The sequence below is a fragment of the Prionailurus bengalensis genome, chromosome D2 (assembly GCF_016509475.1).
Source record: "Prionailurus bengalensis isolate Pbe53 chromosome D2, Fcat_Pben_1.1_paternal_pri, whole genome shotgun sequence".
NCBI classification, from domain to species: Eukaryota; Metazoa; Chordata; class Mammalia; order Carnivora; family Felidae; genus Prionailurus; species Prionailurus bengalensis.
In genome coordinates, this window is record NC_057351.1 from 35,702,250 (window position 1) to 35,718,290 (window position 16,041).

General features: G+C 42.2%; 1 protein-coding gene across 1 annotated transcript in view; it reads left to right on the top strand.

The window, feature by feature from the left end:
* Positions 1 to 16,041, top strand: part of LRMDA (leucine rich melanocyte differentiation associated) — a 1,032,219-nt gene that overhangs the window by 324,628 nt on the left and 691,550 nt on the right. The window lies entirely within an intron of this gene.

Here is a 16,041-nt window from a genome sequence, read left to right on the forward strand (position 1 = left end):
TAACAATGTGAATGTTCTTAATACCACTGAACTGTATGCTTAAAAATGGTTAAGAAGGCATACTTTGTGTTCTGTGTGTTTTACCCCCATTTAAAAATACTTGTGAATGCACACAGTTAAAAAGGCAAAGGACACAGAAAGGTATCAACAAAAAATGAGACTTCTCCCCCACAATTCTCCATCCCCCAGAAGCTACCATCGTCACTGGTTTCTTGTGTGGCCTCACAGAAACTTGCTGCTTAGAGTCAAGCATAGGACTAGATTTTGAGAGAATCATGTAATGAGGCAACAAAACCAGATTGGCCCTGTGGAGGCTGGGCAGGGAGGAAGGGGCAAGGGAAAATGATGGATGAAAGAGATGGGTGGGTGAGATGAGGCTGGTGGTAACCAAGTTTTAATTCAGAACATTTGTGTAAACTCTTCTTGCCTAAATCTAATGCCATGCTCTTCCATCAAGGATAGGGTGTGGAACTGGGAAATTGTGGGAAGCAAGGAGGAGAGAGTAAGTTCCACAGAGTTGTCATTGCTGTAGTCCAGAGGGAGATAGCTGTGAGTAATGGGGTGAAGTTAAGCAGAGAGGAATTTAGGCTGGGAAAATCAGGACAAATTTCACAATGGGGAGAGTGTGTAGACGTGTCCGTGGGGACCTAAGGGAAGCCTTGCCACTGGAGAAGCTGAAAGCAAGACTTGACACAAAGCATGAGAAAATGGATGATAGGGAATTCTCCCTGGGGGTTGGTGCAGTGACCTTAATCAGGCTCTTTCCTCCTAGCTCTGGATTCACTGATTCAATCTCAAATGATCCAAGGGAGAAAAACAATTGCTTGGAAAATGGCCTTGGGGAATAATGGCTATTGACAGCACATATTGACTGACTTTGCCACACAAATGAACTCCATCCATCCATCTATCCATCAGGTCCATCCAGCTATCCATCCATCTATTCATCCATTTAACAAAATTTTTCAACATCTAAGTAATGTAGAGTATTGAAGGAACTTTAGATAGGATGCTAAGAAAAGTCATCTCAAGAAGGAACATTTATGCTGAGACTTAGGAATTAGAACGGAATGAACTAGGGAAGAACGTTGCAGACAGAGGGTATAGCATGTGCAAAGGCCACGAGGTGTGCAGAGGCTTGGCAAGTTTGAGGGCCACAGAGATCCATGTGGCTAGTTAGTAATAAGTGCTGAAAAGACTTTAAAGAGGTTTAAGATGAAGAAGCAGGCAGGAACCAGATTACTCAGGGGCTGGTGGGCTCTGTTTAGGAGGTGGAATTTTATTCTCAGAGCAATGGGATTTGGGTATGGATTTTGAAGGGCCTTTTGTTTTTGCTTTCAGACTTTTTGTTGTTGTTGTTTTTAATGCTTTCTTGTCTGTACTTTTTGGAAGTAATTTGTGGTTTTCACACTGAGGTGGGGAGGATGTTGGGTACTTTTACAAAGTATCACCAGCTGTGGGAAAGGCACATTTGGCACTGAGGCGGGGCTGAGAAAGGGACCTAGCCTGTCCTGTATTTTTGCTTTTACTTCAGGGCGCCTGGATCTTTAGGGGGAGACCCATGGTATGAAGGGAAAAGGATCGCCTCCGGTCAATCAACTTAAATGGAAAACAAAATATAATAGTAGCTGTGGAGAAATAAAAAAATTGGGATTTAATCATGAAAGCTGGAAGTCAAAATTATGTATATATTTTATATCAAACATTTTAAGTTATAATTGCTATTATGGTCTAATTCTTAGAACAAAAAATCATCTGTTATTTTAATTTTTCCCCATAATTTTTTTTGGCAAAATTATATTCTGGCACCAAATATCTTTTACTTCATATTTGCTTTTATTGTACAATTATAAGAGTTGTTCATTTCTGTAAAATTGGGACTTGATCAGTTTCATATGAGCCTTTCTTAATCCTTCGATTATTGGATTGAATCTCATAAAATTACTTTTGTGTTTTTCTCTGTCTTTTCTCTTTTTCAGTTGGTCCAAGGATGCAAAATCAGTGGTTTTGAGTGTAATTTGAACTTTTGTTCAACATCACTTCAGTTGAGTTCATGAAACCCCGTATCTTTTGCAGAAGTTTCTGTTTCATTTTTGAGTTGATTTGCACTGGGGGCCTCTATAACATTTGACCATCAGACTTAAACTGTTGATAACATGGATCAGGGATGCATACTACTTGGCATGGATATTTGAATGGGAACCAGTTTTATAAATGGTCAGTTCATTAGTGAATCTTTGCAAGTTATGAGGACTTTTTTTTCTCTATGCAAACTCAAAACAGAAAGTACTCAAATAGCAAATATTTGTATAGTGCACTTCCTATTAAAAATTAAATATGTGAAAAGTGGGTCTAGCTTTGGAGAGGCACAAAGGGTACAGAATGCAGTGGCTTTCAGTATCCTCTCATTTCTAGTTGGGTTTAGGTATGAGTGTATCATTTGCTTGAGTGCAGGACACGCTTCATTGCCAGGGTGCACATTCCCCTCAGTGCACTCTTCTTATAGGGTGGGAATGGGGGTGGGGTGAATTCATCAGAGCTGCATGGGTCAGGCAACTTTGCCTTAGAAAACACCTTGGAATTTTGGCTGAGTCTTCTGGAAATCAGTAGATCTAAGTCAGGTTTAAGAAAAAGAAAAGATAAAGTTCTCCATTTTTCTTAAAATAAATTTACTCAGAGAATATTGTAGATGTTGATATTCATGGCATGTCAACTTTGCCGCTATTGACATTTTGGGCTGGAAAATTCTTTGTTATGGGGGCCTGTCCCATGTGTTGTAAAAGGTTCAGCAGCATATCTGGCCTCTACCTGCTAGGTAGCAGTAACACATCCTCCTTCTATTTTTGTAGCAAAGCGAAAAATGTCTCCAGATATGGGCACATGTCCCTTAAGGGGCAAGATGCCCCTGGCTGAGAACTACTGCTCTCAGGATGGCACAGAGAAACTACAGTAGAAAAGTTGTAATGTCTACTTTGAGTTGTAGCCAGTTTGGTTGGTTCTGAAAATGAGTCCATTCTTTGGAGCCAGGTGAGGGAAGTTTCTGCCTCTGATTATCATGAACCAAATGGGGTCCCTCCTGTGTGAATTCAGTGGAGCGAGTCTGGTGAGAGAGGGACCCCGGGAAGCTTAGGATTCCCAGGCAGGTGGGACTCCAATGAAGTGGGCCATGAGAAACAGTAGGGAAGAAGGAATCAGGTGGATGTTGTCCATGTCCCCGAGTTGTGAGTAATGTGAGGGGCAGGCATTCGGGCCATTTCTTGTGGCTTACCCTTTTTCCAGCAAGTTATGGTAGTTTGGGTTTTAGGCCATTATGGAAGCTGCTCTTCCTACTCTAGAGACTCTGGCCTTTGTTATATCCTTCGAAATAGGACTCAGTCTTGAAGATCCAGCTGAAATTTAGGTCCTCCATGGAGCTTCCTCAACCACCCTGGCTCACGATGACTTCTTCCTGAAGTCCTGAAACCCAACATTACTTATTTACTGGAGCTTTCATTTGGGTATTTAATCAAAGAAAGTCTTGTCATTTTAAATTTTAAAAATAAGCAAGTTTGTGAGTTCCTTTTAGGGCTTAGGTTGTATCTCCTTTGTTATCCTCCATGATACGCAATGTAGTACAAATTCATAGTAGGTGCTCAGTAAATTCTAAGTGAATAGGAGTGAACTGAAGTAATGGTGATCGTTCCTCTGCCCCGAGTTGTTTACATCTGCCAGGTCCTCTCCATCTACTCCTGCTGCAGCCCGTCAGATAGTTTAAGGAGACAGCACATTGACAGTTCTGCAAACACAAAAAATAATTTAGATCACACTTAATTTTTATCACAAGGTAGGTTTAATATTTTCGAGCATGGCAATTTTAAGTTTTTACATTCTTTCTGTTCCTCTTAATGTCATTTTGGCTTCAAAGGATATAATTTTGAAATTATGAGTACTGTTGGACTTATTAGTATTTCTTCTGTGTTTATCATGTTTTAAGAATTGTTGATGAGTAAATGTCATTTTTATAATTTTAAGGTTCATAACAGCTCAATTACATTCAAAAACAATTAATAATATTATGTATCTTTGAAATAGCTGTCATGTATCTTCTGGGGGATATGACATATTGTTAGATATTTTAAGTTAAAAGTTCTGTATCCAGGCCAAGTTTCGAAAGATGAGGAACAGACTGTTTTTATAGACAAGCAGATGGATATAGTCCACTTATGACAAAGCATATTACCATAATGTAACTACGCTTGGAAATTGTGTGGCTTCTCAATTCAAAAAATAAACCAGTGATCAGGAGCCTATCTTGAACACTTTTTCTTTTTTTGCTTTAGTTATATCTGGTTTCATTCTGAAAACAGCAAGACAGTCTGACAAGTTGGAGGAGGAGATACTACCACTAAACACAAACCACCCAAGGCAGTTTTCCCACATTCTTGAGAGATGCTTTCTCCAGATCAGACTTACTGGCTATTTGATTTTTTAGAACTTAAGCTGGGTTGGAAGCCCTCCATAGAGGGCCATTGTTTTCAAAATGGAGTTCTCCAGGTTAGAAGCAAAGAGGGCTCTCAAGAATGACTTCAGTGGGTGGTGGGAGGGATAGGGGAGTGTTCTGTAGCTCAGCCTCAGCCAGGACGTGTGATTTTATTTACTTTCGTTGGCTCTGTCCTAGTCAATTAGAACTAGTTGGACATCACCTCCCCTTTCGTGGAAATGAGATGCGTTGTAGTTCGGTTTTCCTCTTTGGAGATTTTGTGGGGCCCTCACTGGGGGTGGGGCTAGCAAGGAGATCAGATTTATTCAGTCAAGGATTCTCCAACTTATTTTCATGCAAGGAGGTCAGATTCAGGTTTTGTAATTCTTTTGATCTGTCCCAAACTGGTACCAGAGATTTTCATCTTGTTATAAACTTGATGATCTTCATTCTGCAAAGAAACGAGCCGCAACTTTTTATACTTATTCTAACAGTGTCATGTTCACAGGTATGAGAAAATTTTCCACTCATCATGATGTCACATGTGGGGCCTGAAGCATAGCCACTGTGATCCTTGCCCAGGGGTCCCCCTACTGAGTGTGAGTTGTTCACATAAAGTGATAAGTAGCCCTTGTACCTGGAGAAACCTTCCAAATCCCATTGAGGGGTCTCTGCTTCACGGGATCCAAAAGGATCTCTTGGTGGCTCCACAGAACAGCCCTTCTGTTCACTCGGTGTTTTTAAAAATGTTTGTTTATTTCTGAAACAGAGACAGAGCATGACTGGGGGAGAGTCAGAGAGAGAGGGAGACACAGAATCTGAAGCAGGCTCCAGGCTCCGAGCTTTCAGCACAGAGCCTGACATGGGGCTCGAACTCACAAACTGTGAGATTATGACCTGAGCCGAAGTTGGTCGCCCAACCGACTGAGCCACCCAGGTGCCCCTGTTCACTCAATTTTTATGCATCATCCAAGACTGACAGAGTTCTTGGCTGTCTTTGAATAGACCAAATTTTCTGGAGTTCCGGAGACCTCCAGAGATGGCCAGCATATATATATAGAATTGGAAGCATGACAAAGCCAGGCCTCAGGAAGCTGACATAAATTCCAAGGCAGAAGAAAAGCATGGGGAGCACGTTTCTTCTTGTCACCTCAGACCTGTCTGGGAACAGGGACACTGAGCCAGCTATGGGTACCTAGCTCCAGAGCTCACTTAAAAAATGTTTTAACATTTACTTATTTTTTGAGAGAGCAGGAGCAGGGGAGGGGCAGAGAGAGAGGGAGTCACAGATTCTGAAGCAGGCTCTAGACTCTGAGCTGTCAGCACAGAGCCCGATGCGGGGCTCAAACCCACAAGCCATGAGATCATGACCTAAGCTGAAGTTGGACGCTTAACTGACTGAGCCACCCAGCCGCCCCAGGAGCTCACTGTTTAAATCAGACTATTTATTTGTTTTAATGCCACCTCTTTCCCTTTGCTACTGATAAAGCCAGCCCTACCCAAGACTCCAGGAGAAGGAGAGAAGTTACTTGAAACTTCCTTAGCAATTCATCTAGTCAGGCCAACAGTCAGTGTTATTTAGATGCTTAACAGTGAAAAAAAAAATACTGTGGAGAAAGATGGACCAAGTGTTCTACACTTGAAAACTTTGTTTTCTTGAGAATTGTGGAATTCGGTCCTAGAAAGAACTTACAGAGCTGCTTCAACCCAGTGGTTTTCCAAGTTCTAAAAATCTTCTGGGGGCATGGTGGGGCAAGAGGAACTCTGATTTACCCCAAAAACACTCTTGAATTTCCCTGTTAGGCTTGGATTGGGGAAAGGGTTCTGCTTATCGACATAAGCTTGAAGTGTAACCTTCATATTTTACAATGGGATAAACTGAGGTCCATGGGCCTGAAGGAACTTAGAATGGAAATTTTTGGATTGTTTCCCATTTCATCTTTGGCAACGTCCCTGTAATACTTTCAATGCTATTTTTGGATTCATATCCTTATCAGTTATCAGAGATTATTTCCCCTAAGTAAATCTGTCGGACACTGTGAGCAAGGGAATAGTGTGCTGCACATTACACTCTGTCTTAGAAGGAAAGTTCCTATCTTCTGTTTGCCTATCTTTATGAAAACAATTCAAACTGCACCTGTTTAAACCCTTCCATAGAAATGTCTGAAAGGTAAACAGTTGGTTTTGGAGCAGCTATAACGTGGCATTGTTTAACATGGCAGCTTATTGATGGTCGTCTTTAATTATGGCCGTGCTGTCAACCCCTGAAGTCCCTGTTCTTTGTTGTAGATCCGATATGACGTTTGAGGTTTTCAAAGCTGCAGAGATGAAAGAATCACCCGTCAAATATTGCTCATTCCACTATGCTTAAGGAGGGAGGAGGGGACATTGCCCATGAGGCATGCAGAGCCTGGGTGAGAACACCAATGCCCTCTCTGCTTTTAATGACAACCTGGAGTGGGGAGCCCCAGTTGACTCTGTTTATGGTGGAGGAGGGCCAAAGCTGGTGGAAACCGAAATGATTTATTCACTAATGGTAAACAAATGTAGGGTATGGTTACTGAGCTTCGCAGCGCTGGTGGAAAATCTGGCTGTCTTTTGCCCCTAGCAGTTTGCACATTAAAGATGCAAAGCTCAAAACAGACCCATCAAGCTTTCTGGAACTTCTCCCTAGCTCCTTTTTTTTTTTTTTTTTAAACATTTATTTTTGACAGACACAGAGTGTGAGTCGGGGGTGGGGTGGACAGAGAGAGACAGAGAGACAGAATCTGAAGCAGGCTCCAGGCTCTGAGCTGTGAGCACAAAGCCAGATGCGTGGCTCGAACTCACTTACCATGAGATCACCACCCAGGTGCCCCACTCCCCAGCTCCTTCTGTATCTTTTGTGTTCAGTCTGCTAGAGCTGTGTGTTCCTGGGCCTTCAAATAGTGCTGCTAATCTGGGCCTTAATGATGGACTTTATCCCATGAAACCAAAAGTATTCACTTAGGAGGTTGTTTCCATCTGGATCCTACTATTGAGGTGAATTGTCACCATCCCTCCTTTATGGCTGTCCCCTCACATCTATAGCTGCCACATCTACTCTCTGGTCCTACAACCGCTTACTTTGTTGAAGGGTTGGCTCTTCAGAATTTAATTTGTAAGGCCCCTCTTTTGGGTACCATTTTGAGTGGGGGCTCACTTCCTGCCACCCCTATGTTCTCCCCTTTGAGAAGCAGTATTGCCTAGTGTTGAGGGCATGGCCTCTGGAATGGGGGCCAGAATGTGGCTCTTAGCCTTGCTACTTACTAGTTCTGTAACTTGGACCAATTAACTCCTCTGGCTTTGTTTCCTCATTGTAACATGGTAATAACAATAGTATCTGTGCTGCGGAGTTGTGAAGACTAAATGAATTAATATAAGGGTAAAGCACGTGCTGTAAATATGTGTTACTTAGAACAGTGCCCAGTACAAAGCAGGTGCTGTAAATATGTATTGCAAATTTACATGTAACACACATACATTATATAACATGTGCTATACAATGTATAATGTATAATTTATTATAATGCCTTCATCTGGTGATAAGCTTTGCTCATCTAGCTGGGAAGGGGGTGATCAACAGACCGTTAGTTGATTCACTTATGGACAATCCACCAAATCCAGAATGATGATGAATCCTGTTTCTTTTTGCTGTATTTCTTAAGTGTTTGAACTTCTTCCTTCCCTCTGCTCTGTGAGTGTACTAGCTGACTTTAATACTAGCTCACTAATGGGTGAACATCCACATTACTGGAGGCCAGATTGTGTCCTGGGACACTTGACATTCTCCACATTCTCTGTAGTCAGTGAGTATGGGGCGGGCAACCGTGGGCAGTTTGGCATTGTACTGATGGTGGTGAGGTTTGCAGACACAGAAGAAGACGTGGTCCCTGACTCCAAGAGCTTTCAGTCTAATTGGAGTATCAAAATGAACGCTCATAAATGTTTAAGAGCAAAAATCAGCTGGATACAGAGATTAGCCAGTTTATCCATTCTCTTGTAAGTCCATTCCAGGATTGAACTAGAGGAAAGGTAAGAAATACATGGGGGTTGTTGAGGCCAATGCTGAAGACCATGGTTTTAAACAAACTTAGCCATCCCCTTGCCCCAGGAGGGAAGAAGATCTAAGTGGGAATAAGTTGTCCTATCCATAGGAACAAGGAAGTTAACATTTATCTAGTAGCTACTATGATCAGAGCACTGAACTAATCGTGTATCTATTATCATCTAATCTTCATAGCTACCCCGTGGGAAAGGTGATGTTAACCCCTCCCTCCCTCCCTCCCTCTCTCTCTCTCTCTCTCTCTCTCTCTCTCTCTCTCTCTTTTAATGGTAAGAGAACTGGGGCTTTGGGATAAAAAGTAACCAGAGGCACCTGGGTGGCTCAGTTGGTTAAACCTCCCACTCTTGTTTTTTGCTCAGGTCATGGTCTCACGGTTTGTGAGTTCAAGCCTTGTGTTTGTTTCTGCACCAACGGTGCAGATCCTGCTTGGGGTTCTCTCTCTGTTCCTACCTTGCTTGTGCTCTCTCTCTCTCTCTCTCTCAATAAGTAAACATTAAAAAAAAAGCAACATACAAAGCATTATAGCTGTTGAATTTGCAACGTTGGGAAATTTTAACCTAGGTCAGCATGCCTCTAAAACCTGGTGCTCTTTCCACATCTGTAAGAAAAGGACACAAGCTACTGTTTTTCTTGGTTCCCTTTTGGATAAATTAAGCTGGAAAACATTCACATTCAGCCCCTTTCTCCCTCTCTTCTACCCCGGTAAAAGCAAGAGCTAACTCCTACTGGCTACCACATTCTCCTCTGAGACCAGTCGAGAAAACAGCGATGTTATCAGCGAAAGCCTCATGACACTACCCAGGGGAAACAGGAAACCTCCCAAACACCCATGTCCAGGCCAAGCAAAGCTTTGGGAGAAATTCCTGGGACATTCTGCAAGAGCAGCCTAAAAGGGCTTTTGAGCAAAAATGGAACCTAAATGAAAACACTGCGTGTTAGCCCTAAGCCCATAAATAGTGTTTGGACTGCAGAGCAAGGGCACGAGGTTTGCAGTAGTAGCCAAGCTGGACTGGTTGTGACACATTAACCCTGAGATCTCAGTAGTTTGACCCCGAGAAGTTTTATATTCTCACCTTCTGTGCAGAGTGAGGGTTAGTGTCGGAGGAGCTCTGCTCATTCATGGTCATTCAAGGATCTAGTTCTGACGTTTGGTGACTGCCCCACCTGGATCGTGAGGCCACCAAGGTGGCGTGGGAGGAGCAGTGGGTTGAAAAGTGATCCTCTCAAATATATTTCCACCTGGAACCTTAATGTGATCTTATTTGGAAATAGCGTTTCTCCAGTTATAATTACTTATGGACCTTGGGTTGGGGTCTAAATCATACTGGATTTAGAGTGAGAGCTAAGTCCCCGAACTGGTATCTTTATAAAAGAAAGAAGAATGAGATTTGGACACAGAAGAAGACCTGGTAGAGACAGGCAGAGTTCGGGGTGATGCAGCCATATCCATGGACCTCAGGAGTTACTAAGAGCTGGAAGAGGCACGGAAAGAGGCTGTCGGCTAGACCCTTGGTAGAATGTGGCCTTACACGTTGATTTTGGATTTCTGGTATATTCATCAAAGTGAGAGAATAAATTCCTGTTGTTTTAAACCACCAAATTTGTAGTAATTGTTATCGTCCCCTGTGAAGCTAATATACAAGGTCTACACTAGCATGTTTTTAAAGACCAGGCCTAGGAGTGGCTTGCATCTGTTTTTTTATGTATTGACCAGAATCCGAACTAACTGTAAGGGAGGTTGTCAGATGTCTGTATGCCCAGGAAGAGGACAAGGAAACAAGATTTGGTGAATGTATAACATCACCTTTGCCACAGTTATACTGGGAGTGCATACGGGGAACAAAGGACAAGAATAGAGACCTACCCACTCGTATAGACGGTTGCAGGAGTCAGTTCACACACAGGGTCACTGCAAGTCAAAGCAGGACAGCAATAGGCTAGCATCAGGAAAGGAAGACAGAAAGCCAGAGGACACAGCTCTGAACACATATATTGGCAATCCATAGTCACACCACAGTTCATAGGAATGAAACAGTAGAGTCAGGTAGAAAAGCAGGGATCAGCACCAGCCAATTGGGTATGAAGGGCAGGTTCTGAAGCCACAGATCCTGGTGCTGGGTGGTAGGGGGGTGGGGTGGCGGCTCATAGCCCCTAGTTAGATACTCAGATATTGCTTGAAAGCATTCAGCACATCTAGCTCCCCTCCCAGAGGGAATGTCAGGATAGTCTTTTTCATCTCTGTCTCCAGTTTCTTGCAGAGTAGGTGACCAGTGAGTGTTTGTGTGTCTGGTCTTTGATCAGGGTCATGTTTCTAAACCATGGACCAGATCACAGCAGTTTCAAGCTCCAACTCCCCATTGTTTAAAGGAGTAAGTCTGAAATCTATAGATGTCTTGAACTTCCCCTTGTCCTTGCCAGAGCATGTGACCTCTCCCGAGCCTCCATGCCTTTGTACCTGCCCTTCTCTTGCCATGAATGGCTTTCTTTTTCCTTTTCTGCCTGGTGAGGACTTGCTCACCCTTCGTGGCCCAGTTCTCATATCCTGCAGGTGAAATCTTCCCTGACTCCCCAGGTAGTCACACCCTCCCTTGTTGGCATCCTCAGCATCCTTTGTACTTAATTTATATCGTACAGCAATACTGAAATCATTTCTTTGTCTGTTTGCCCCATTTCACTGAATTTTGCATTTTTCATTCACCTCCCTATCCCAATGTCTGGCTCCTAATAACCTCCAATAAATTTTTATTATGGAAGAAACATCAGTTCTACCTGGTACTTCTTCCAGACAGCTGCAGAAGCAACCACTAAGAGTTCTATGGAATGGGGATGATACTATGATTATTGATTAATTAACTGATTATGATTTATTATTTGCCATGAGAAATATAGATGGGAGAAATAAATAAGGAAAAAGATAAAAAAGGGCTGGAGTGTCCCATTTTGGGAAAACAACAGTAGCAGCAGCCAACATTTCTGTATTGATTTAAAATTTATCAAGTATTTTCACATTCACAGTATCTTACTTGTTCTCATTGTAACACAATAAGGGAAGTAGGACTGTTATGACTGGTCTCATTTAAAGCTGAAGAAATTGAGATTCAACATGTAACTTACTCAAGGCTTATGCAGTTGTACAGATACTAAGTGTCTGCATTAGGAGTCAAAGCTTAGTCTTGTAACTGTTAAGTCTTGGGTTATGGAGTAGTCTTGAAAACAAGCAAGTGCGTAAAGAAGAGAAGAAAGGGAGAGAAAATTAGTTTAGGTAAGTGGCTTTGTTAAATGAATATTTTTTAATATCCACGAATAATTGTGCAATGTGGTCAGTATCATCCCACCATGTGGATGGGAGAACAGAGGATGGGGGAGGGAAATTGACTTGCTCCAGATCTCTCAGCTAATAAGCAGCAGAGAGGGGACTCAGGCCCAGGTTTTCTCTCTCTCTCTGACGCCCCTATCTCTGTCTCTCTGTCTCTGTCTCTCTCTCTCTCTCTCTCTACTCTGCTGCTTGGGTCACCTGTTGGGCCCTGGGATGACTGAGGGGAAGGTTCTGCCCATGCCCCAGCTGTCCCCCCCGCCAACTCTCCCACTGCGGGAATTTGTTGGAGGATCAAAGCTACAGTTATTTTGACAGTCTGTTCCTTGTGAGACCCACACATTGCATCTCGGCACCATCTACAAGGAGGTATTTTGTTCCCCGAAATGATGCATCTTGAGGCTTTGTGATGGCTCAAGTCACAAATAGCTTACCTTAATCCATAACTTTCCCACTTCTCTTTAAGGTAATATTTTTCATTTAAGAAATAAAAATAAGCAGAATAATCCTGCTGTGAGAATATGTTTGCATTCTATGTATATGTGTGGTGCTGACCAAGGTGGAAATATACCTCATAATGGATTCGAAAAATTACCTTTTCTTTTTAAAGCTCAATTTCTGTCTCTCATGGTCACTTGGTTTCTATCTGCCATTCCCTGCCTCTTTATTTTTTTACTCTTCTTTCTCCTTAGCAGATGGGATAAAATTGTTCCTGTTTTTTTTTTTTTTTGTAGGTGATTTTTCAGATGCTTCTTCCACTTTGTATTTAGTCACTTAAGGTCCTGTGAGGACGAAAGAAGGCCGGTGCTTTGCGTGTGAGGTCTGCTGGGCTCCTGCAGCTCAGGATGGAGAGACGGGGATGTTTCATCCTAGGGCCTGAAACTGCAGGCTCACGAGCTCTTTTTTTTTTTTTTTTTTCTCACAGTCTTCCCTTCCTGTGCAGTTCCAAGTAGGGTCAAGGTAACGCAAGGGTACTTTTAAGAGAGAACTGGGGCAAAACTACAAACAGATGTTCTTTGATAAGTAGTGAGGGAAGAGGGTCTGGCTGAGAGACCCGTTGCTTTCACTTGTGGAGAACATTCAGCCAAGCGCCTGCGTTTCAGTTTTATTCTTTGCTCCCCTTTGGCCTGGGAGCCACCGGCATACCTGCTGTTGCTCTCCAGCCTCTTGCTAACAGTGGCATCTGCTCAGTGTAGCCATCAAGAATTTGAATGTCAATATCTTTGCCTTGAAATGAATGGAAAAGTATTTGTCACTCAGCGGCAATCATTCTTCAAATAAAAGGTTAGCCAGACAGGGCCCTTAATCAAAGAGTCGGTCTTTTCTGTCAGCAGTGCCTTTTAAATAGCAATGATGAAGGCTGGCTGTCAGGGTAGGACTTGATGAGCGAGATGATTGATCTGCATAAATCATTTTCTTTTAACATTGTCAGTGAAGAGTAAATTGGTGGGACATTTTGGTATTAGTTGTGTTGAAATTAATATGCAGTATCCTAGGTATGTCCTCCTTCACGCTGTCCTCATAAAAGAAGGTAGAAATTAAAAAGGGGCTTTTAGGCGTGCATTGTCCTAACAAGAAAGTTGCAGCATCCTTACTGCTGTGGTCATCATCTTGCATGCTAAATTCGGAAGTTGAGTGTGTAGCACATTTTACAAGCTCCAAAAGGAATCTAGTTAATTTGGGAATTAGCTAGAGTCAGTAGCATTTAACAACCAGTAAATCTGTAAAGACTCACTGCTCAGAGGGGGGGAAAAAATCTAAGAATGGTTTTTGGTTTTAAAGGATAGAGCATCTACTGCCCAGCATGCTGTCACAGAAATAGCCTCAGTTTCAGATCAGGTTTTGGCTTAAATCCCCATGCCTTTACTCCTAGGTGAGTCTCCTTGACCATGAGACTTAATCTTTCTGAGCCTTTTTTTTTTTTTTTTGTCTTTAAAAAAGGAGTGTCCGTTCATTACATAGGAGGGTTCACTTTTTGGTATTAAAGAGAATAATGTGGGTGAAAGCACCAATCATACTATGTGGCACACGGAGAGGAAGCACTCAGTAAATGTTAATCTCTTTTTTTTCTTCCAGTTGAACAAAACACTCAAAACCTAGAACCCTGGCTATAATGTCAATACCAAGGACATACCCTCATGGTAACAATAAATAATCAGCTGCCTGTTTTTGGTCACTCCTGTGCTTGCTGGGATTTCTTACGGCCATTTTATATCAAAAACATGTTTCAAGGGCAGAAGGAATGCCTGATTGCTGCATACTGGGAATTAGGGAAGGAGGTGGAAGGAATGGGGGAGAAATGTGGTCAAGAGTGCTGAGAATTATTTTTCTTACTATTATTCTCTGGCTTGTATGTCTGAATTCATATAATTCAACTTTGGAGTAGATGAGTAGAACCTATCCAATATCCTGCTGAGATTAAAAAGCAAGGCTGATAGAGCCAGATTGCTGGGTTCCGATCCCAGGTCTTTCATGTAATTGCTGTGTGACTGTAGGCAGGATAGTGATTGTCTCCCTAAGTCTCAGTTGCCTCACTTCTAAAATGTGGACAGTCATAGTACCTATTGCACAGTGTTAGGATGATTTATTTACTGTAATTAAAAAAATATGTAAAAGAGTACATGGTTTGCACCTGTTAACTATGGTTACTTATATGCGTAAATGGTTGGTTGAGAAAGGTAGATCCTGCTGAAATTCAAGTGGGTCAAAGGTATCAAAGGAAGAAACATATTTAGATGTACAAGTCCATGATAATGGTATACTGGGATGAAATGCTTGCTTCATTTTGGAGGAACTGGGAGCCGGGATGATTATAGAAACATCCCTATTGTGTAGCTGGACTGTAAGTGTTGTGGTACTTACTGACCAATAGTCTTGCTCTGTGCTACCCTTTCCTCACTGTAGGAATGAAATCTGATTGAGATGGTCTTATGGACAGAACTAACACAGAAGAGGATTTTTTTTTCTGGCTTAATTAAAAAAATATTGATTAACTATCTAACTTGTTGAGAAATAGGTTTTGTAGGGTCTTGTGGTAAAGAGTCTTTACTTGCTGTATTGAATGCAAAGGTTAAAGGAATACTGTCTGCTTACCCAGGTTCTCCAGGTGCATTCTATAATGGTAAAAATCCACATCAGTTTCCTAGTGGGCAGAAAGCATAGGAACGTGGGAGCCTCTGTGACATGTGTAGTGTGCACCCGAATAAATTAGCAGGTATTGCCAGAAGAGTATCTCAGTTGCTTGGACATTTGAGTTATTTCTATTCCTGGAGATGTGCATTTTTTTCCCCCCTCAGGTGTATTTTTTCCTGACATGACTAAGTTGTATTTGGGCTTTGTGTTCCTTTCCTTTCCTATCATCTCAATTTATTTCATTTTGAGCTTTTGGTCTTTTTCTGTACAATGAGAGAAGTTGCTACTAGAGGATTCAGAGATCTGTTCATTAGTGACACTCTGGAAGTGCACCAAGGGGTCTGGAGGCAGCAAAGGTCTTCCCATTCTTGGCTGGGCCAAGAATGGAGGATTGACGTCTCTCTAGGTTCAACTCCTTGATGACATTACATTAAGCTTTGAGCATGGTCACTGTGTTGCCATTAGGAAGATACTGTGAATTTATTCTGTATCTCCTCCTGGGGCACAATGGCTACATTGAAAATTTCTGGAAAACATTCTCTGCTACTCTGACTTGCAGTGCTGATGGACTTCAGAAGCGGTGAAATTGTCCTATTCAACTCCTTCCTGATTCTGCCCTTATTAGACAAAGCATAGCCTCTGTTTTCTAACTGGCTACTTAATGGGAATTGGCCATATTGGGTATGATATTCTGCTCAAGATTAATGTCATGTAATGAAGATCTGAAACAAGGTGTTTAAGGGCCCCTCTAATGTTTCATTTATAGCAGTCTATCAAAACGATAGATATTTAGCCTTCTTTATTGGATATGAAACATTAATTTAAAGCCAGTGCTGCTTTCTGTTTTAAATACCAATATCCATTACATGTTTCTCGCTATAAGCATCTTTGACCCCTGGCCTCCGCTTCATCAACCATTGTGAAAAAATCTGCCACCACCTCCCAGGGGACACATGTCATACACTTAACCTTAGGTTATGATTCTCTGGCACCTTAGACAACTGATCAACCCTGGTCCTGACCCTGCTTGGACCTTTGCAGACAAGGAGCAGG